Source organism: Dama dama, chromosome 13, assembly GCF_033118175.1.
Source record: "Dama dama isolate Ldn47 chromosome 13, ASM3311817v1, whole genome shotgun sequence".
In the NCBI taxonomy this organism is placed as follows: Eukaryota; Metazoa; Chordata; class Mammalia; order Artiodactyla; family Cervidae; genus Dama; species Dama dama.
This window is the reverse complement of record NC_083693.1, coordinates 57,126,628-57,151,152: the sequence shown is the minus strand read 5'-3', so window position 1 is coordinate 57,151,152 and position 24,525 is coordinate 57,126,628.

Here is a 24,525-nt window from a genome sequence, read left to right as displayed (position 1 = left end):
GCTGGTAAGATGTCACAGCATTAGCCATTGCCATAGGGTAACAGGTATGTCTCTAAACTGTATCAGTGAAATTATGGGTTGGGAAGAGCGATCATGGTACAAAGCTCAGTCCATGGTATAATTCACTGAAACCCTTACACACCCGTGCAATTGCCTTCCTCCTGTTCTAAGAGGTAGAAATGGTGTGATCCTTGGCTTAATGGTCACTTGGATTAAAACACTAATCCAAGAGCCTCTCAAACTGCTGTCACTTTCTCGTGCACTTGCAATGGGCCCTCTAGCAATGCTAATCATACCCAGTTAGTCTGGGAGGCCAGCCTGGATGCTGCAGTTTGATGCTCACTGCTTCCAGGACAACTCCAAACGCCCTTCTGCCCCACAGCTACATGGCTGCCTCCATGAAGATGAGTTAGTTCTTCTAAAAGGCAAGCATCTTTCTGTTTCTTTTCTTTTAATTGCATAGCAAAAGTCCTTCTCCAATTGTCCCGAGTTGCTGTACCAGAAGACATCGTGCTGCTGCTTTGAGACACTGGGATGGTTCTTTCATTGCAGATGGTGCTGATTCTAAAGAGGAAACTCTCTGTCTTCCTTTGCCTGTCCTCATACTGCAACCTCTCTCCCTGCTGCCCCCCAAGAATATGCCCATCAGCCCAGAAAATTGTTGGAAAAATCAGTCTTTCCCTCTGCTATCTGCACCAGTGTCCTCACCCAGCCCATTCATCTTTTCAGCCTTGTCTTTCTCTTCAATTTTTATAATGTTATCTATTCACACTTGGCATTATGGAAGATAGGTGCATAGCAAAGTAAGCAAAAATATTCTCTACATTCTTACATAGTTATTGACATTCTTTGTGGAATTACATCACAACCACCCACTGAAAAGTGCCATCATATACATCATAGGCATTTTATATAAATAGCAGGAACTTTTTAATGTTATAATTTGATGACATTTAATGAGGAGATCAGAATCTTTCCAAAGTGTTGCAGAAAAACAAGAGTTGTTGCTTTGGGACTTTAGTTAAAAGTAAATAATAGTATGGATTACTCCTAATATTTATTACATACATAAACTGAATTCTTATTTGCCTTAGAATCCTGATCAAGAGAAAGAATTTCAGGTTTGACTTGTATTTTCCTAATCTTCAATGGAGAGCTTATAATGCTTGATAGTGTCAACTCATTTTCCAGCCAGCGGTTAGATCACAAGAAAAGCATTAAACCAAAACATAGAGTTCATACTGGGACTATTGAATCATCATTACTTGATGATGAAATCATTGATACATTAATGAAATCATCATTTCTTGATCCAGAAGCCCTTTTCACAACTATGCCCTGGGAAAAAAGTTTCTGGCTCTGAAAGCCTGGCATGTTCCTGCAAAAGTTATCTTTTCCATCCCCCTCTCTTCCAGCCATTCTAAATAGGAAAAACAAGCCTTCCCAGAAGACTGGCAATGTAAGTGCCAAGTTTGTAGACTCTACACCTAGAAAACTTGGGAGTAGTTCCAACTCTGCCTAGCAGTGAGAACTTGGGCCACAGGTAGGACTAACTTTAGGACGCTCTGTGCCTTAGTTTTCTCATCCTTAAAATAATAATAGTACTCACCTAGACTGTCATAAAATATATGTATGTTGTTATAGGTAAATCACTTAAATCAGTATTTAGCACATTGTAAATACTCAGCAAATTTGCTGGAAACATCAATATTGTGATTGGGAGTGATTTGGGGGAATATTTCCACATTTCAGCCATTGGGTGAAACACACAATACACAATACTTGATAATGGCTTTACCTCCAGTTCAGGACTGCTAAGAAAACATTGAAGAGTATGGGCTATTATTCAAGCAGTTATTCATACCAATGAAAATATACTATAGACAACAGTGTATACATACCTGGACATACATGATAACTTCATTTCTGAATTCAAAGATGATAGCACAGAGTGTATTAGCTAAAACTGTGAAGGAGTTGGGAGGCAGAGATGGAACTAAAGGTAAGTCGTCTGTAGTCGTCAAAAGCACTGGGGGCCCAGGAACAGACAACGTGGGACGAGGCTGCAGGACCCACGAGCAGCCTCTCCAGTCTCATGGAACAGTCTGACAGCTGGGATCCATATTCTAAATTTATGACTAATGATCTCCATGTCACAATTCTACCTTTTTACATGAATAAAAGTTGCAAGCCAGTCATCCCAAGATGCACCAAGGGTACAGTCAACTTTCCACCTTAGTGTTTCATGAGGTGCACCTCCCACCTACTGACCTGGGCTACTTCACACCCCAGCCAGATATGCAATAGAGAGGAAGTGAAACTCTGAAATTCCATCAAATCCCCATCATTTGTGTATCAAGGTCTAAAGACGAAAAGTAAGTAGGGTAGTAAACCTGGTGGTTCATCTTTACTAGACTGGTTGGTAAAAGAACAGGGATAGTTAAAGAGTTGCTATTAAAAATTTATTAAGGCTTTGAAATTCAAATATAATAAAAAAAATTTTTTAATTAAGATATCCAGTAAAGAACTACTGTACCAATTAGTATATTACTTTGGTATTGCTTCTGAGTTTGGGAATCATAAATCTTACCCTTTTATATTGCCAGAACTAACAGAAAGTCTTGTACTCAATAGACCACTGAGAAACATTTGTCATTAGTGATTATGATTGTATATGTGTGAATAATTTATGAATACACCTTACACATGTATTGATATTTGAGTACTTTAAATGCATCAACTCTGATCTTCACAACAACCCCGAAAAATATAGGTTGCATTATTCTATCTAAGGAAACTGCATTTATGAGAGGGTAAGTTTCTTGACCAAAATGAAACATTAAAAGTAGCAGGGCCAAGTTTCAAACCAAGGTATAGATTGAAAATACAATGTGTTCAAACCATAATATCCTGGAACATGCAACACAGTAATGTTTCTCTAAGCACCAAAGTTCCTACTGGTGAATAAAATGCTCTATTATTCTGTAAAGTGTCCTTTACAGAACACTTGCTGAGTTAAATAGTACATAAGCCAGACACAGAGAACCATATTCCAATTCACTGGTGATAAAGAATATTTGCCCTAGCAACTTTAAATATATTCCTTATAGTTAATTTGAACATGGCATCAGTTTGCAGTGCTAACTCATTAGATCTCAGAACTCCCTCCTTTTCCAACCCAAGTCAATATTACCATTAATCATATTCTCAATAAAGAATTAAGATAACAAATCCCAAAATATTAGTTGCTTTTTATCATTTATTATAACAGTTCCATCATGTACACATTCACAGGCTTATCCTCAATTAGGATCACTAAATTTTTTGAATTGTTACTCACTTCTAGCAGATTCTAAGTGAAGGATGAACCACATTTCATTACTGTGCTCAGATGCTGTCATGTTGGATTCTTTGCGACCCCATGGACAGTAGCCCACCAAGCTTCTCTGCCCAGGGGGTTCTCCGGGCAAGAATAGTGTTGTAGGTTTTCATTTCCTCCTCCATGGGATCCAATCCAGGCATCAAACCCAGGTCTCTTGAGTCACCTACTTCGGCAGTTGGATTCTTTACCACTAGCTCCACCTGGGAAGCCTGGGCTCATTACTGTACTGACTATAAATATCTTAATTTTCCAATGAGTGCTCCAGTATCTACTTTCATTTTAGTTCTAGAAAACGGTTATCTGTGATGAAACATATATGCAAACCATAAATGCTACCAAAATTACCAACTGATAAGATTTTTTCAAGAGAAAAAAAACTGATGGTCTGTGGGTACTAAGTCACTTCAGTCATGTCCAACTCTGTGCGATGCTATGGACTGTAGGCTGCCAGGCTCCTCTGTCCATGGGATTCTCCAACAAGAATACTGTAGTGGGCTGTCATGCCCTCCTCCAGGGCATCTTCCTGACCCAGGGAACAAACCCACGTGTCTCCTGTCTTCTGCATCGGCAGGCGGGTCCTCTGCCGCTACCACCACCTGGGAAGCCAAGTCGTGGTCTCTTAAGTATCGTTCTTCAGTGTTTCCTACTGAATCACTGAATTTTATTTATAGAAAGCACATTAGAAATAGTTTATCCGAGTTTCTTTTTACAGATTAAAAAAAAAATCAACAGGTTCAATAAGCCTAAGAACATAATGATAAAGCTTCAACCTTCTGCATAAAAGATGATAATAAGATTAGATTTTGTAAGAAAAACATCTCCCTAAGTTTTCATTGTACTACTACTACTTCTTGTTTCATTCCTCTCACATAAAAACCAGGGTTGCACAATTTCTTTCTCATGAAATAATGGGACTCCATTAAAACTGAAAAATTATCCAAGTTCTTACAAAAATATATATGTGACACATACTTCAGCTATGCACTATGAAGCTTAAAGTTTGTAATATAAAGAAGGGAGTTGATTTTAGAAACATACAGAAGGCAGAATCAATAAGATTTGATAATTGACAAGGTGGGGGAGATGAGAAAATTAGGTTTATACATCCTAGACAGCAGCTTGAAGAGGAAACACTGTAATAGGAAATTAGAGTTGAATTGATGGAGAGAATACGGGATGGGGAAAATATGGGTATTTTGAAAGTTGATGTGGAACATTTTCCCTGGATATTTTCTGAATACAACTGGCTGGATGTATTGACATGGCAAAAATTTTCTTAAATTATCATCAGGTAGGACTTCACATGGCATCATCAACTTGATGGACATGAGTTTAAGCAAGCTCTAGGAGTTGGTGATGGATAAGGAAGCCTGGCATGCTGCTGTCCATGGGGTCACAAAGAGTCAGAAACAATTGAGTGACTGAACTGAACTGAGTACTTCATATAAGCACTCACGTGTTTGAGTACTTACATAAAGAGAATAAACAATATGATTGATCATTTAAAATAACATTAGGACAAGTTTATATCTGAGGTGAATAACATCTCATTTTAATACTAATCCATTCTGAGTCAGATGATAATTGTAAAAAGTATTATTCTATCCATTTACAATATTGAGTTAAACTTAGACATATAAACTATAATAAATATCTTTATAAATTATATGCACAAGATTTATAGTCATTATCTTAATAAATATAAAATTCAAAACAGAAGTTTAGCATAGGTGAACTTGTTTAACCTATTAGAGTTCTCAGATGAGAGAGAAAATGTCATTAACTAGGAACAAAACCCCCAAAAATAAGGTTAAGGGAAATGGAAAAGCAACAGTGACATCTGCTGTCTGTTTTTATAGTTTCCTTAGAATTATCTTACATTTCAAATCTTTTCCTTTGATTTTCTTCTATATTTATCAGTGTTACATCTAAGGTAAGAAATGCTATGCTGACTAGGCATATCCTGTCTACTCCACTGACTTGTTCCCATAAAATAATCTGAAGCAAACTATTTTTAAATATATGGTATGTCTCATGGACCTTTAAATAAACACACCTTTACTGAAATCAGAGATATCTATAAATCAGTAAATTTAGAACATACAATAATGTTGGGCTTCCCAGGTGACACAGTGGTAAAGAATCTGCCTGCCAGTTCAGGAGACACAAGAGACATGGGTGCAGTCCCTGGGTTGGGGAGATCCCCTGGAGGAGGAAATGGCAATCTGCTCCAGTATTCTTGCCTGGGAAATCCTGTGGACAAAGGAGCCTGGAGGGCTACTGTTCAAAGAGGCACAAAGAGTCAGACACGACTGAGTAACTGAGCACGTTATAATGTTATACACAGACTACCAAGACGCTAATAGTCTTACTGCTGCTATTCTTTACATTCCATCAGTAATGTTTTTATAAAAAATAAAATGACTTTGCCTCTAATTTCTATGATGTTATATGAAGCTCAATGCACTTACTATGACATTAGATTCCTCCGCAGAAGAACAGAGATGCACGACTCTAGGACTGAAAATCCAGGTTGCTTGCACCACCACCAGGACCCGTCTTACAAACAGGAGGGGTATGCAGAAGCCCACACATCTCTCTCAGATGTGCAGCATCCCAGCATCCCACCTCGTGACTGCTGAACAGCACAATCATAGAGTCACCTCCTTGGTTAATGAATTTGTTATGAAGTTAGTCATGGCATAGTATTCCAGAATATTCATTTTCACCCTAGAAGAATAAGACATTGGGCCATAAATGTTTACCTAGCTCCCCAGGGGGAGTTGATGAAATTGATTTTCTGTTTGACAACCAACAAGGAGTGTTTTAGTTGAAGGAACAAAGAGAATGGTTTTGTTGTTGGTACACTGGCCCAAGAGAGTAGGCAAGTTCTGAGGAAAACTGACCAATCAAAGTCTAAGGACACTAAGTACTTGGTCAAGGGAAAGAAGGAAGGAAAACCTGACAGAAAAGAGAGGTAGAATAACACCACAGACAGACCTGAACTGCATTGCAATTTTGTTCAATCCCCAAAATACCCATAAAACAATCTTTACATGAATATTGAGTAAGCAGTAACAAAGATCTGAGAAACAATAAAAAATAAAGCACCAAAAATATTCCTCAATTCTTAAACCAGTGATACAAGACCAAAAAAACACAGGAAAGAATATGTGTACCAAGTCCATTTATCTTACCTGAGCAGCGAGGCACTCGTTTTTTCTTATTTGGTGTAACAAGGAAGAGATGCTATTCATCTAAGGTATGACAAATGACATCCTTCTACTGACAGCACTCACCACAAAACAGAATCTGTGGAAACTGATCTCACAGTTCCATATAAGAGAAAACAACGTATATGCGAAGGTTACTGGTCTGAAAAAAGAACATTCTTTTTCAGATGACAATACAAAAATTCTCTATTGGAAAAGAAGCAGTTTTCATTCTAGGGAAAAGAGAAAGTCAAAGGCTCACATGGGGGAGAGAGATCATTTGTTCTGTTTATTTTTGTTTGAACAGACACATTCTAAAAGGCTCATCAATTAGGATAAACATTAAATAGGATAAACATTCAGAAGCAAACATTTCTATTCTCTTAATCCTGACATTTGAAGAAAATGTATAAAGACCCTTAACATAAAATAAATCTCAGATATTCAATAAAGGCAGTATAGCTCAGGAATCTAAGTGAAAGTGAAAGTGAAGTTGCTCACTTGTGTGCGACTCTTTGCAACCCCATGGACTGTAGCCTACCAGGTTCCTCCGTCCATGGGATTTTTCAGGCAAGAATACTGGAGTGGGTTGCCATTTCCTTCTCCAGGAGATCTTCCCAACCCAGGGATTGAACCTGGGTCTCCCGCATTGTAGGAAGACACTTTACCATCTGAGCCACCAAGAAGTCCTAAGGAATCTAAGGTCATGATGAATATCCCAAGCCAAAGAAGAAATGTTTCTTAATGAAATCACTATTTGGTCATTTAATGTCTAAAAACAGCATCATCAAGCAGATGAACAAAATTATCACTGGAGAATACACTCGATATATTAATACAAAGATGAGTGAGTCATGTACTCTGCTCCACGGAGTTTTCAATAGACAAATAATGCATAAACATATGCAAAAGAGAAAAGATATTCTTGTCTGTGATTTTCTGGTCCTGCATCACTGGTTTAAGAAATCTTCTTGACTCTTTCCTTTTCGTTGGCTCATTCTTTGTCACCATACTCAATGTTCATGTAAAACTTGTTTTATGGGCATTCTGTAATTTGCCGATAGAGTTCAAAGTAATCTAACTTTACACCTAAATTAACTAGAAAAAGAAGAACAAATGAAGCTCACAGTAAGTAAAATAAAACATATTAAGATTCGAGTGAAAAAAAGAAAGATTCGAGTGAATCTTAATAAATAAGACTAAAAGGACAATAGAAAAGTGCAATGATATTAAAAGCTGGTTCATTGAAAAGTTACCAAACAGCCAAAACAATCTTGAGAAAGAATGACAAAGCTGGAGACATCACACTTCCTGATTTCAAGCTAAATTACAAAGTTATACCAATCAAAACAGTATGGTAATGGCACAAAAACAGACACATAAATCAACAGAACAGAATAGAGTCCAGAAGTAAATCCATGCACTATGGTAAATTAAGTTATGACAAAAGACTCAAGAACATATAATGGCAAAAGGATAGTCTCTTTGATAAATGTGTTAAGAACACTGTACAGCCACATGCAAAAAAAAAAAAAAAAATAGACTTTTAACATACACTACATGCAAAAATTAACTCAAAATGAATTAAAGGTTTGAACACAAGACCCAAAACCATAAGTCTCCTAGAAAAAAACCTAGGCAGTAAACTCCTTGACATCAGTCTTAGCAATGGTTTTTTGCATCTGAATTTAAAAGCAGAGGTAATAAAAGCAAAAATAAGAAGGTGGGACTACATTAAACATAAAAGCTTCTGCACAGCAAAGGAAATCATCAACAAAATCAAAAGGCAGCCTACTGAGTGGGAGAAAATATTTACGAAACATCTATGTGATAAGGAGGTAAAAAATATTACAAAAAAGAGCTCACACAATTCAACAACAACAAAAAATCTGATTTCATAAATGAACAGAGGATCTGACCAGGCATTTTCCCAAAGAAGACATTCAGGTGGCTAAAAGACACATGAAAAGATGCTCAACGTCACTAATCATCAGGCAAATGCAAATCAAACCACAATGAGATATTACTTCACACATGGCTATTATCAAAAAAGACAACAAACAAGTGCTGGCAAGAATGTGAAGAATAGGGAACCCTCGTGTACCCTTGGTGAGGATGTTAATTGGTGCAATCATTATGGAAAATAGTATGGAGGTTCCTCAAAATATTAAAAATAGAACTAACATATGACAAAGCAATTCCACTTCTGAGCATATACCCAAAGAAAATGAAAACAGAAATGGGAAAAGATATATGCACCCTTATGTTCATTACAACATTATGTGCAATAGACAATATATAGAAACAACCTAAGTGTTTGAGCTGTTCCCTGGTGGCTCAGAGGGTAAAGCATCTGCCCGCAATAAGGGAGACCTGGGTTCAATCCCTGGGTTGGGAAGATCCCCTGGAGAAGGAAATGGCAATCCACTCAGGTACTCTTGCCTGGAAAATCCCATGGACGGAGGAGCCTGGTAGCCACTGTCCATGGGTCACAAAGAGTCGGAAACAACTGAGCAACTTCACTCACTCAATCAAGTGTTCATCAACGGATAAAAAGATAAAGATGTGGTATGTGTGTGTGTGTGTGTGTGTGTATGAATACATATACATGGAGTGTTAGTTGTTCAGTCATGTCTGACTCTTTGTGACCCTGTGGACTGTAGCCCGCCAGGCTCCTCTCTCCATAGAATTCTCCAGGCAAGAATACTAGAGTGGGTTGACATTTCCTTCTCCAAGGGATCATTGGACCCAGGGATTGACTATGGGTCTCTTGCATTGCAGGCAGATTCTTCACCAACTGAGCCATTAGGGAAGCTCATTGAATATACTTAGCAATAAAAAAGAAATGAAATTTTCCATTTGAGACAATGTGATGGACCTTGAGGGTATCACACTAATGAAAATGAATCAAACAGCAAAAGAAAAATACTGCATGATTCAATTTATGTGCAATTTTAAAAAAAAATAAACAAAGCAAAACAAATACAGAGAACAGATTGGTGGTTGCCAGAGGGGAGGCGTTGGGGGCAGAGAGAAGTGGTGAAGTGGGTCAAGAAGTACAAACTTCTTGTTATAAAACAAAGAAGTTATAGGGATATAATGCACAGAATGATGACTGTAGTTAATAAAATTGCATTGCATATTTGAAAATAGATAAGAAGGTATATCCTATAAGTTCTCATCACAAGAAAAGAAATCTTGTAACTTTATATGGTGACATGATAACTAGACATTGTGGTGATCATTTCATAATGCATACAAACATTCAAAATGTATTTGTAAATCTGAAACTAATATGTTAAATGTCAATTATCCTTTAGTTTTAAAAAATAAATTAAATTTTAAAGTTTTTTAAATTAAAAAAATGAATCTTTATAAATTTTTCCCAAAAATTTAACATAAAAATAAATGAGAACATGAAAATGAGGACAACTACCTAATAAATGGTAAAGTTTTATCATCTTAAATGCCTTTTCTGCTTACTTATTGCCTCAGAAGTGTTTATCAGTCAATTATAGCCTTAAGAACAGATGGAATAAAAAAACTACTCAGTGATACCAGTTGTCTTCATTAAACATTCTTTCTGGGCACATAGCTAGAAACTTTCCATTCATTCAGCATTTGTTTATGGGTGAGATCGTCTTCCCAGGTGGCTCAGTGGGTAAAGAAGCCACCTGCAATACTAAAGACGCAGGACACATGAGTTCAATCCCTGGGTCAGGAAGATCCCTTGGAGGAGGGCATGGCAACCCACTCTAGTATTCTTGCCTGGAGAAACCCATGGGCAGAGAAGCCTGGTTGGCTACAGTCCACAGGGTTGCAAACAATCAGACACGACTTAGCAACTGAGCACTGAGCATGAGACAGTATTAGGCCTTTCCCAAAAGCATACGAACTAGGACTTAATGAGTCTAGACAGACATCTGCTTGGAGATACGAGAGCCACCTGAACTGCAGAAAGCTTTTTGGTTCCAGCACAGAAATCTTATGGGGTTTTTTTTCCCCCCACATCTGTATCTGTGACATTAAAGTGCTTTCTGAAATGAGAATTTAAACGATCTCTGCAATGAAAGCCCATACCTGGAGTCGTGACAAGAGCAAAGAAAGTAAGACATTGATCCAAGTCAGCAACTGCTATGATAGAATTATCTTTTGGGGACAACATGTCTTACAAATTCTATAATACCACTTGGAATATCAAAACTTGGAACAATAAAGAGCACAGTAAATACCAAGGAAATAGTGTGAGGAGATGGACTCATAGCTAGGTCCTTAGTATACATTAGTGTCTTTCACTTATATAAGTATACATATATGATTCTGATTCTTTATAATCTAATTATAATAAAAGGAGATAACAGAAGGAAAATATATTCCAAAAATTTTACTGAATATCTCTTCTACATTTTACTCTCACATAGGAAAACAAATATTTCCATTAGACACAAAAACCTCTCCTATAGATTCACATGTAAGACTTCATGCAGAAGGTTCCTCAGTTTCCTTCATTTGCTTTTCCTATTTCAGTTTTTCATAAACAAAGCCATTTCTAACAAGCTCCCAGGTGATGCCAATGATGCTGGCCCAAGGAACATACTTGGAGTATCAAGGCTTTCAGGCATAATGAACCTAACTCATCTGTCTAAGAAATATTTTCCTAATTCCTGTACAGAAGAAATCCACCCAGAAGACTCACTAACTCAGCCTGTGGTTCCTCTATGGGATGCTAATATTGTTTCTCTAGCTTTCTTTGGTAAATATTCATCCTGCATCTTAACTTCATCATCAAATTCTATGCAATTTTGTGCAGATCAATTAAATCTACATTCAATGATAAGAGGTAGTGTGCTGTGCGCTTAGTTGCTCAGTCATGCCCAACTCTTTGCAACCCTTTGGACTACAGCAGGAAAATGAAGAATCTACAGTCAGACAGCTATAGGTCCAAATCCTTCTCCTGCCTACCTAGCCAAGTGACTTGGGGAAAGCAGTGTAACCAATCTAAACCTCAGTCTCCTCATCTGTAAAACACAGAGATAACAATAGTCCTTCCAAAGTTTACTCTGAAGTTTTCATAGGCTAATCCTTGTAGTATTACCTGGTGAGAACTCAACAAGTGCTAGTTATTAATATTGACTAACACAATGTCACAGCATCTACAATGCTCTAATTTGTACTCACATCTCTATTGATAGCATTTGAGACTTGAAATTCACAAGTTGATTTAGCCTAGTAGAATATGTTACTCTCACAACCACCAGCAATGCCCATCCTCTAGATAAATTAATCAAATTTTCCTTCCAAACACTAAGTGAAGATCAACACCTGCAATCTTTACATGTATATTCCAGGCATATGGAGTATTTAAAATTTTGTATTTATCACTCTACAGCTTTCAAATATATAGCACAATTTTATTAACCTACTGTCTGAAACTCTATTAGGGCTTTTACTTGCAAACAACAGATTGAATGAGCTAGTTTTAGCATAAAGGAATTTGTAGGAGAATATTAGCTAACTCATAGGATCCCTGAAAGGGCTAAAGAGCAAGGCTTAGAGGCTCACAGAGTCAATGAGCCAAGAACACAGTGAGAAGAAAAGCATAGCTACACTGTTGGTCTGTCCTAAGAAACTCCACTGACATCCTTACAAGTTAGTTTGCTTGGTTCTGAGTGCCCAAAGTCCTCATAGCTACTCTGAAAAAATTCATCACCTTCACAACCATGCTTGTAGAAGGTCCAGTCTCCCTGCATAAAACCAACATCTCATATGACTTGGCTTTATATCCCAACCCTGTCTATGTGGCAATGGAACCTGGGAATGTAATCCACCATTTTCCAAAGACTGTCTAGAGGAAGGGTGGAATGGTTGTTCGGTGAGCCGACCTATAATATTTGCTACTACCTTATGAGTTATAAGGATTCCCCACCTGATGAGTATTGTAGGTGGCAGAGCCTGCTTTGCACTACGGGAAAAAAATGCCAGATACTCACTTTATCTTAGTGGACTTCAGAGCTGGCACTTTGGCTTGTGACCTCAGTTCTATCAGTCTTAGATGCATCCACTCTAATTTTAACTGTGAACAATGACACAAAGAAGAGGAGAACATGAGCAATTTACTCTTGCAATGACAACAGCTAGAGCATGATTATATGGCAATTGTAGCAGTGCTAGTGGCCCTAATCCAAAGTCCACTATTACTGTTGTCTGTGTTGCAAAATACAGCACCCAGTCTCAGCAGCAGCAGCAATGGTATCCTTAGAGGACATGATTTAGAGCAATGTTCCTAGCTCTGTAGCCCTGGACACTCTGTGCAGTTAAATGTCCTAAGAACTAGTTCATTTTCTGCTTACATTATACACAATTGCTTTAACTAAGAACAGTAACATCAATTGATACCAGTTACAGTTGTAGCCAATAGTCCCTCAAAAAAGAAATTGGATATCTGGCCTGGTTGAAAATAAAAACAATGAAAAGCCAGCCCATACTAAGAGATGGGAATCTGGAAGAAGTCCTCACTGAACAAGGACCACATAACCCACTGCCACAAAAGTATACAACAGGTGTGAGGAATTCAAGAACTATAGGCATGGAGTTTGCTTCTAACAGTGCTACAGTGCTTAAAGGAAAAGAATGACAAGCTGAAATCACAAATTCTTGTCTAGAGGCATGAAGTGAAATCCCAAGTTTCTCTGACTGCTAAAAGAATCTCTTATCGCTTTCAGCCACAGGGTTGAGATAACTGAAAATCAAACTCAAACTTTGATCCTGCAGGTTTCTAAATTATAATGTCAGCTGAATTCACACCCCACTGGGATCACTTATGTGCAAGTAAAAGCACTGATCAAAATAGAACAAAACTGAGATATGGAGGGGGGGTAGGGTGGGGAATGGATGGATTTGGATGTCATAAATTCCCCAAACTCACCAAATCCCAGGACAAGCCCTTGCTGGTGAAGACAATCTCACTCTCCTTGTCAAGAGAGGCACAGGAGGAATAAATTACCTATGAAAGTGGAGGGGCTGTCACAAAAATCAGGTTCTTTGGGTAGCACAGATAGCAGAGTCTATGGCAGCTTCCAGAGTCCGTTGCTAGGTGTGCCGACAGTGTGAGCTGTGGCTCTTAGCAGCAGTGACAGCAAGGTCCCCACTGAGCTAGTTCTACAGCAGGATTTGGACTGCTGTTCTCATCTGCATGGTCCCAAGACTGGTTCTCTAGCTTAGTGTCGTCTGAATAAATAGCATTCTTCCTAAATCAGCCAAAACTGGTTTCCACTGCTTATGCCTAAGAAGTATTATGCTTACATTTTTCAATAATGCTTTATTTTACCCTTGACCCTGCCCTCCCCACCAAAAAAAAAAAAAAAAAAAATGTGATCAAGATGTAAAACATTTCAATTCTGATTGCTTTAGAACAGTAAGTCCATAACCAGTTTAAATTTTCCTTACAATAAGAACTCATGCTTAGAGTGACAGGCTCCCTGCCTGGAAAATTTAATAAGAAATTCATGGCTGTTTGCTACTTATAGAGAAAATTTATTCCCTTACACCTTTATCCATCCTTGTCTCTTTTATATGCAATATTATTATTCACAGTTTTCCAGTGGATTATCATAGAAAAGGCAAACACAAACTACTCCCTATGTAGCAGCAGTCATCTAATTTATCAAATCATAACCTACAAATTCCAACATGAGCAATTGCCTGGTCAATCTAACACCGTGACAAACTAAATGCTTGATAAACAGCCACAATCCCTTAGAAAATGTATGGCAGACTTTTAAAACCTCCAGTAAAGGGCATTGTTGGCATGACAGTGAAAACCATAGATCAAGGGCAGCCTATACACTATTGATAAGGCCATTCAAGTACTTAAAATAGTACTTGGACTATTACTACATACATTGGTGGGGGTGAGGGGGTGTTAGCTGAAAAGAAAGTCATTTTGCTGTCTGAGACCCATAATAGGCCACTAGTCTCATGGTCACTCAATTGGGCTATTAAACCTTTCCAGATTTGCCCCAGTCCACCATCTCCTGGGCATAGGATTCTTATTCAAGGAGAACCCAATCACCCCACCAGCCCCCTGTCTCCTCATCTCCTAACACCACTGCCCGGCTCACCCAGGCAAGCTTTAGCATGGCTCTCCTCAGCGATACCACAACCCTGGCCACAGTGGCTCCTCTCACTACTTCTAGATTCAGGTGAAGCTAGGCTGGCTCCTAGCCATCCAAGTGTCAAAACATTCATTCGTTTCCTCTCTTTCTCTCTCTCCTCTATTTTCATCATAACACTTGCCAGTAATTGATTATTCTTGTTCATGTGATCTCCATGACACCAGGTATTTTACCATCTGTCTTGCTCAACACTGTATCCCAATATCAAGAACAGTGCTCAGGATACAATAGTGAACATGAAAGTGTTAGTCATTCAGTTGTGTCCGACTCTTTGCAAACCCAGGGACTGCAGGGTCCTCTGTCCATGGAATTCTCCAGGCAAGAATACTGGAGTGAGTACCCTTTTCCTTCTCCAAGGGACTTTCCTGACACAGGAATCAAACCCATGTCTCCTGCATTGCAGGCAGATTCTTTACCATCAGAGTCACCGGGGAAGCTCCAGGATGTAACAGGAGATCTACTAAGTTTTTGTGAATGAATGAAAATTGAAATTTTCCTATTTGGTTTACTGGCAAAGAGATGATGAGTGATCTTTACTATTTCAATAGAGTTCAGATGGAGAAGTACAATTGGAGAGAATGGGAAGTGAGAAAAATCAACAGAGAGAGTATAGTTCTTCAAAGAAGTTTAACTGTGGATGTGGGATTGCTGCAAGGGTGAGGTAGATATAGGGAGGCTTTTTAATGATGAGCAGATGAGGATATTTAAATGCTAATGGGAGGGAAAGAAGTCAAGATTCACTGCTGTTATTCTAATCTCATCCATTCACTCACTCATTCTCCTGGGTTTAGGAAACCAAGAGAGACTAATAAAATGACTAACATGCACTCTTGAGAAAAAGCACATGCTGTGAGAAATAGTTTCAATAACCAACATATTTGTGTGACAGTGCCATTTATGAATGCAGTGAAGTGAATAAACAAGCTGAACTTGTTGTCATTAGCTTTCAACAGGATAGCAGTTTTCCAGACAAATTCAATCTTTTCTGACTCTGAAAGAACAATTTTATGTTGAAACTCTATGTTCAAGGAAGAGACTTTTTTTTTCTTTTTATTTTTTTATTGAGGGATAATTGCTTTACAGAATTTTGTTGTCTTCTGTCAAACCTCAACATGAATCAGCCATAGGTATATATATATCCCTTCCCTTTTGAAACTCCTTCCCATCTCCCTCCCCATCCCACCCCTCTAGGTTGATACAGTGCCCCTGTTTGAGTTTCCTGAGACATACAGGAAAGTCCCATTGGCTATCTATTTTACATATGGCAATGTAAGTTACTATGTTACTCTTTCCATACATCTCACCCTCTCCTCCCCTCTCCCCATGTCCATAAGTCTATACTCTATATCTGTTTCTCCATTGCTGACCCATAAATAAATTCTTTAGTACCATTTTTCTAGGTTCCATATATGTGCATTAGAATATGATATTTATCTTTTTCTTTCTGACTCACTTCACTCTGTATAATAGGTTCTAGGTTCATCCACCTCATCAGAACTGACTCAGATGTGTTCCTTTTTATGGCTGAGTAATATTTCATTGTATATATGTACCACAAATTCTTTACCCATTCATCTGTCGATGGACATCAAGGTTGCTTCCATGTTCTAGCTATTGTAAATAGTGGGGCAACGAACAATGGGATACATGTGTCTTTTTCAATTTTGGTTTCTTCAGGATATATGCATAGGAGTGAGTTTTCTGGGTCATATGGTGGTTTTATTCCTAGTTTTTTAAGGACTCTCCATACCATCTTCCATAGTGGCTGTATCAATTTACATTCCCACCAACAGTGCAAGAGTGTTCCCTTTTCTCCACGCCCTCTCCAGCATTTATTGTTTGTAGACTTTTTGATGATGGCCATTCTGATCAGTGTGAGGTGATATCTCATTGTAGTTTTGATTTGCATTTCTCTAATAATGAGGGATGTTGAGCATCTTTTCATGTGTTTGTTTAGCCATCTGTATATCTCCTTTGGAGAAATGTCTGTTTAGGTCTTTTTCCCACTTTTTGATTGGGTTGTTTGTTTTTCTGGCATTGAGTTGTATGAGCTGCTTGTATATTTTGGAAATTAATCCTTTGTCAGTTATTTCATTTGCTATTACGTTCTCCCATTCTGAGGGTTGTCTTTTCACCTTGCTTATAATTTCCTTTGCTGTGCAAAAGTTTTTAAGTTTAATCAGGTCCCACTTGTCTACTTTTGTTTTTATTTCTGTTACTCTAGGAGGTGGGTCATAGAGGATCTTGCTTTGTTGTGTATGGTGTTAGAAAGTGTTCTAACTTCATTCTTTTACACATAGCTGTCCAGTTTTCCCAGCACCATTTATTGAAGAGGTTATCTTTGCCCCATTGCATATTCTTGCCTTCTTTGTCAAAAATAAAGTACCCATAGGTGCATGGGTTTATTTCTGGGCTTTCTATCTTGTTCCATTGGTCTGTATTTCTGGTTTTCTGCCAGTACCATACTGTCTTGATGACTGTATCTTTGTAGTATAATCTGAAGTCAGGAAGGTGGATTCCTCCAGCTCCATTCTTCTTTCTCAAGACTGCTTTGGCTATTGAGGGTCTTTTGTGTTTCCATATGAATTGTGAAATTTTTTGTTCTAGTTCTGTGAAAAATGCCATTGGTAATTTGATAGGGATTGCATTGAATCTGTAGATTGCATCTGGTAGTATAGTCATTTTCATAATATTGATTCTTCCTACCCAGGAACATGGAATATCTCTCCATCTTATGTCATCCTTGATTTCTTTCATCAGTGTCTTATAGTTATCTGTGTACAGTTCTTTTGTCTCCTTAGGTAAGTTTATTCCTAGATATTTAATTCTTTTTGTTGCAATGGTGAATGGGGTTGATTCCTTAATTTCTCTTTCTGATTTTTCATTGTTGGTATATAGAAATTCAAGTGATATCTGTGTATTGATTTCATGTCCTGCAACTTTGCTAAATTCACTGATTAGCTCTAGTAATTTTCTGATACTGTCTTTATGGTTTTCTCTGTACAGTATCATGTCATCTGCAAACAGTGAGAGCTTTACTTCTTCTTTTCTGATCTGGATTCCTTTATTTCTTTTTCTTCTCTGATTGCTGTAGCTAGGACTTCCAGAACAATGTTGAATAATAGTGGTGAAAGTAGACACTCTTGTCTTCTTCCTGATCTTACAGGGAATGCTTTCACTTTTTCACCATTGAGAATAATGTTTGCTGTAGGCTTATCATATATGGCCTTTACTATGTTGAGGAAGGTTCCTTCTATGCCCATTTTTTGGAAGAGTTTTAATCATAAATGGGTGCTGAGTTTTGTCAAAGGTTTTTTTCTTCATCTATTGAGATTATCATAGGTTTTTACCTTTCAATTTGTTAATATGGTGTATCATATTGATTGATTTGCATATATTGAAGAATCCTTGCATTCCTAGAATAAACCCAACTGATCATGGTGTATGAGCTTTATGATGTGTTGTTAATTCTGTTTGCTAAAATTTTGTTGAGGATTTTTGCATCTATGTTCATCAGTGATATTGTAGAAAACTGTAGCTTTCTTTTTTTGTGTTGTCTTTGTCTGATTTTGGTATCAAGGGGGTGGTGGCCTCATAGAATGAGTTTGGAAGTGTTCCTTCCTCTGCAATTTTTTGGAAAGAGTTTTAGAAGGCTAGGCATTAGCTAAGGAAGAGACTTTTAATATTACACCTTGGGACTGAGAAGACTACAATGACTAATTTGATGAATAAAAAGAAATAATAATTGTTTCCTCTTGTAAAATACCTACTTTAGGTAACAGTTAAAGGTGAAAGTCTTTCTATGGTCATTATTTTCAAGTCTCTCATTAATACCATAAAATAGGATCATTTTTAAGTGGTTAACTTTTGCCCTTGTATTCTTCCAAAGGAAACTCACTTATCCCAATAAAGTTTCTTAACTGAGATAAAATTTTCATAGTGTAACACAGTCATCTTAGGTGAGCTCGATATGTGATTATCCCAGAGGAAGTAGTATACAGAAATAAGTGATATTAAAGTGAAAGCACTTTAGTGTAATACTTTAAATTTATGATTCTGTTTTTGAAAGTAATACATAAGAAGGCAAACAAAGAATATGCCCCTGATTCCTAATCCTGCCTAAAACATACCTAGAATTACTTTTTAATATTTTATTTTTGAAAAACTCCATATGAACTCTAGAGAATAAGAACAAATGACTTCAGTATGTTAGAAATAACAAAGAACCCTAAAAAACAGAGGGCAGGTGGATTCAGAAGTATGAAGGAAAGCATGGCCCCAACACAGAAAAGATGGAGTCTCTAATGCCAGGAGTACTCTAAGCACTATAGCAGCAAAAACTGATGGGAGAAGAGAACCTGGAAAACTGCTCAGGTTATTGTCAGGAGAACCAGATTCCGTGCATCCAGATGGGTCTGCCAGGCTGGGACAGACTGTTAAGATGGTCACTTATCTTTCCCTTCGCTTCATTCATATTCTTGCAACATGCTGTTGAAGCTCCTCCCTTCTAGAAGTAGAATCTACTTCCCCACGCATTTGATTGCTTCAGTCAGCAGACATTAGCAAATATCATACAAGCAAATATGACTGAAAATCTTGTTTTCTTGTGCTTAGGGTTCTGAGACAGCCATTTGAACAAGCCCCAGCTGACCGAAAAGATAAGAGGCCTCATGAAGCAGAATCCAGGTGTTCAGCCTACCGCCAGAATGAAACCAAATGTCTGAGACGTTTCAAAACCAACCTACCAACCAACAGCAGAACAGAACAGTCACAGGACCACCTGCCGGCCACAGAGTGTGGAGATCAGCAGAAACGCAGGGCAGCCAAGACCAGATGAGGTGCCGTCAGACCCACAAAAGTGTCAGTTTAATAACTGTGCTGTTTTATTAAGTCACTTAGTTTTGTTTTTTTTTGTTGTTGACGTTATTACAACCATAGATAATTGACACAACTTCCCCTTCTACTATTGAACCAATCAATGCATGAAAGTCAGCCATCTCTGGCAACAGCAGTTAGCCTGAATGCATACCTTGCTGATATCTGGTACCTGGAAACATCTAGGAGAAATAGGAAATATCCAGAATCAGAATACTGGCAATGGGCTCACCCTTCCCCACAATAACTGTACCAAGCTGTGGTAAACAGAAATAACATTATAACATTCACTGTCTTATCACAGGGATTCTCAAATACAAGGGTGAACACATAACTAAAAATGACCAAAACATTTAAGGAAAATAACACAATAAAAGAGAAGAATTAAACAACAGAAGAAATGGGAACACATGAACTAAATAAGAATAAATATTAAAAGAAATTTAAATAACCTTAATGAAATAAGAAAGGACAAACTATGATGAAACAAGCATGTGTGAGTGGCTTTAGTCATGTCTGACTCTTTGCAACTCTATGGACTGTAGCCCACCAGTCTCCTCTGTCCATGGGATTCTCTAGGCAAGAATACTGGAATGGGTTGCCATGCAATCCTCCAGGGGATCGTCCCAAATCAAGTATCAAACCCGCGTATCTTATGTCTTCTGTATTGGCAGGTGGATTCTTTACCACTACTGCCAGTCAGGCTATAAAAAAGAAACAGTTAGAGATCTTGCCTATGAAAAATGCAGTCATCAAAATAAAAACTCAAAATTCAGGCTGGAAAAAAAAAAAGAGTGAACACAGATAAAAATTAAAGATACTCAGACTGTACCACAAATATAGCAAAAAGATATAGTAAAACATTTTAACTAGTTAGTATGAGTATTAATATATCATTGCTAAATTTTCCTGATTTTAATTCATTGTAATATGGTTATAAAAGAGAATACCCTTGTGCTCTTACAAATTACACACTAAAGGGTCTAAGGGAAACAGGAAACTAACTCTGTGACTTACTCTCAAATAGTTCTTAAAAAAAATTATATACATACAAAGAGAAAGAGAATGATAAAGCAAATGAAAAAGTAAATTAAATAATATTTAATATTAAGTAAAATTTAATGTAAATTAAAATTTTAAAGTAAGTATAGTAAGTTAAAGTATAATTAAAGGTCAAAATATAGGTGGCTCTAGAGGTAACAATCTGCCTGCCAATGCAGGAGACATAAGAGATACAGATTTGATCCCTGGACCTTGGGAAGATCCCCTGGAGGAGGAAATGGCAACCCACTCCAGTATTCTTGCCTACAAGATCCCATGGACAGAGGAGCCTGGCGGGCTACAGTCCATAGGGTCACAAAGAGTCTGACATGAGTGAAACGACTTAGCACACATGCACATGTAGTTAGGTGTTTCATATGGTAAACTATATGGTAAATATTAAATATGAATTTGAGATATGAAATATGGAATTTTAACCATAGGCTTAAAATACATAAAGTCTGATAGAAATGTGAAAATAAATCTACAATCACAGTAGGAGATTATAATATTCTATCAGTTCAGGAAAACTCAAGTACACAAATATAAATAGGGGTATAGAAATTTTAAAACAAAACAACCAAGGTTTGATATAGTTGACATGCAGAGAAGGAATATAGCATAATTTGCTTATTAAATAATGCTGAACTGAATTTCACCAATGATCTTAGAGTTCGTATAATTCTTCTCCAAATTTATTTCTGACATTGAAATTTGTTCCAAACCAATCACTCATATCACTGTTGGCCCGATACTATAAAACCACTCCCCAGTATGAGGACTCAGCGATAACACTGACTAAAAGTTAACAAACACATCAGAAAAGAAGAAAAGCCTGGGTTCGAAGGAATACTACCAAACAGCAGCAGATGGTAAAGCCATTCTTTGACACAGAAAACTGGAAAATCAGTGCATTTAGAGTAGGAAGTATAGCACTTATCATGTATTTATTACTGAGTTTAAAAAGTGTAACTGTAAGATGGTATGACCTTTTAAAGTCAGGGGCTCATTGAAAACTTTTACATTTGTAAGCACAGTATCTGTTACAAGTCATTCATTCTTCTTTCTCTTGTGCACACAAATAACTGTATTATCTTGATCAGCAAATTTGATTTAACCCAAAGTTGAGTGAGTTAAAGTGATAATGATTCACATGACAAAATAATAACTTAAGGAAAAAGTCTGATTTGACCAGTAAAACCCATTTAAGAGAGAAAAAACATCTTTCAATAGAAATAGACACGTTGAAATTGCTAGTATTTTTTATTTGACCATAATCATTTACCTTCCAAAATTGTCATTGATACAATTATGAGGTGAATCCTACCCAAACATGTCTTTAGGGAAAAGCAAAGATGATGGTGACTCTAAAAGATTTCATACAATCATCAATTCATTCTGCCAAATACTGTCACCAAAATCACAAAATAACCTTGTATAATGCATGTCAACACAATGAACATCTGAATGAGGTAAGAACAGAGAAATTTTAGGTTGAAACGATGATTCTCCAGCATTGTGTTGGAAGGTGGAGATATCTGATTACCATCCTCCAAACTGAGAAGCTTTGAAATGAAAAAACCAAGCAGGAAGCTCTATAAAGTGCAATTAGGAAGTTTACTGCAGGTAACTTACCTACAGGCAGGACTGGGCAGATGATGATGGAGAGGCATTTGAAGCTGTACTCTGTGATGCCTAAAGGGGCACAAGAAGCCTTTCAGGCCCCTTTCAGGGGCCAAGGTTAAAACCAGAATCTGACTACATAGTGAGAAGCACCTCCACACCTGTGAGAGATGAGAACCAGTGAAACTCAGGGGTCTGAAGACCATCAACCATCTGTGTCAGCAAAGGCATTCTTCCAGTTTTTGTATCAGATGAAGACAAGGGTAAAAGCTGTTAGGGAATTTATCTGGCTTGGGCACATTTCTTGTGAGGAGGCTAAAGCTGAGTCACACAGGAAGGGCAGGGGACAGGCCTTGCATGGAGCCTTCAAAATGGAGTCCGTGGCTCAACCACACGTTGACAGGCAATAAGACAAACCTATATACCCCAGGATGCATTTACAGTAATAGTTATTGAATATCTTTGATAATCATTTGTAAAGAGTTTAGAAAAAATTCTGCAACATAATATAAGAGGTTATTGTATTGTTTATTGGGGTTGCTTTATCAAATACCACAAAAATGGTTTCAAACAATGGCAATTTATGGTCTCACGATTCTGGAAGCCAGAAGTCTGATTAGGTGTTGCCATAGCTGGTTCCTTCTGAAAACTTTAAAGAATCTGTTTCATGCCTCTCTCCTTGTTTCTGGTGGTTTGTTGACAATCTTTGGTGTTTCTTTGCTTGAAGAGATATCATCCCAATCTCTGCTTTAATTTTCCTATGGCATTCTCCCTGTGTATGTGTCTATCTCTGTGTCCAAATTTCCACTTTATATGAAGATACTGGTCACGTTGGGTTAGGAGCCACCCTAATGACTTTGTTTTAATTTGATTACCTCTGTAAACACCCTATTTCCAAATAAGGTCACAGTCAGATGTACTAGAAGTTAGGACTCCAATGTATCTTTTTGAAAGTGACACAATTCAAACAGTAAATTACCTTAAGGTAAGCAGTAGATACAAATTTATTAGCATAATCACACAACTGCCTTTGACAGTGGGAATCAGTAGCAATCAATAACTCTTTGTAGTTTACTAATGCCAAAGGGTCATTCCATATAAATTGACTTCCTTCCTGATTTTAATGCATCCATAATGAATTCCAGCTAACACAGACATTCTATTTCCCACTATTCTGAAAGACAGGCATCCTACTTCTTATAAGTCTGGAGGAAATACCCAAGCTCTTCTCTTGGTTTCCTTGATACACACACACACCACTCATACACACACACACACACACACACACAGAGAGAGAGAGAGAGAGAGTAAACCTAGTCAATAGCCTATTATCCTTAACAAAAATAATCTATTTTATTTTTTTAAGTATACAAAAAATATGAGGTTGGGATTATGCAAACCAATAGTTAACTTGAACTTAAAAAACTCACAAATGAGCCTGTCTTCCCCTAGATAAATTGATATAGCAAAGAGTAGCTCAGGATAAACTGAACATGAAAATAATTATAGAATGTTTCATTTCGTAATAAACTAGAATGAAAGTGAAAGTGAAGTTGCTCAGTCGTGTCCAACTCTTTGCGACCCCATGGACTGTAAAGTCCATGGAATTCTCCAGGCCAGAATACTAACATGGGTAGCCCTTCCCTTCTCCAAGGGGTCTTCCCAATCCAGGGATCGAACCCAGGTCTCCCGCATTGCAGGCGGATTCTTTACCAGCTGAGCCACAAGGGAAGCCTAGACTAGAATAAGAGATCATTATTTACTGACAACAGATACTATACCCTAAAAATGCTTTTCCTTTAAAATATTTCTAGAAAGATGGTGGACTATGTAGCTACAGACGTTCTTTCCTTCACAGAGATATTGAATAAATAGCAATATGTGAATCAGAATACCTTTGTGAAAACTCTGGCGACCAGCTGAGGAGCTATAGCACCTAGGCCATTGTAAAACCAAGAAGAGATCCCAGTGAAAGGGATAGGAAAAGTATAGTGTCTGGCACACCTGTTCATGTCCCTCACCCTGTCGTGCATAGCAGAGTATCCAGGATCAAACTCCATGCCAGGGCTCTTCCCTCAGCATGGAAATACAAAGTGGACTTAGCATCCAATTTTCCGGCTTGTATAAAGACTGCCCAAGGAACTAGTTTTTATCTTGCCGGACTCAGTCTTGCTTAACAGAAAGAGATACACTAAAGAAGAAATGGATTCTCTTGTCT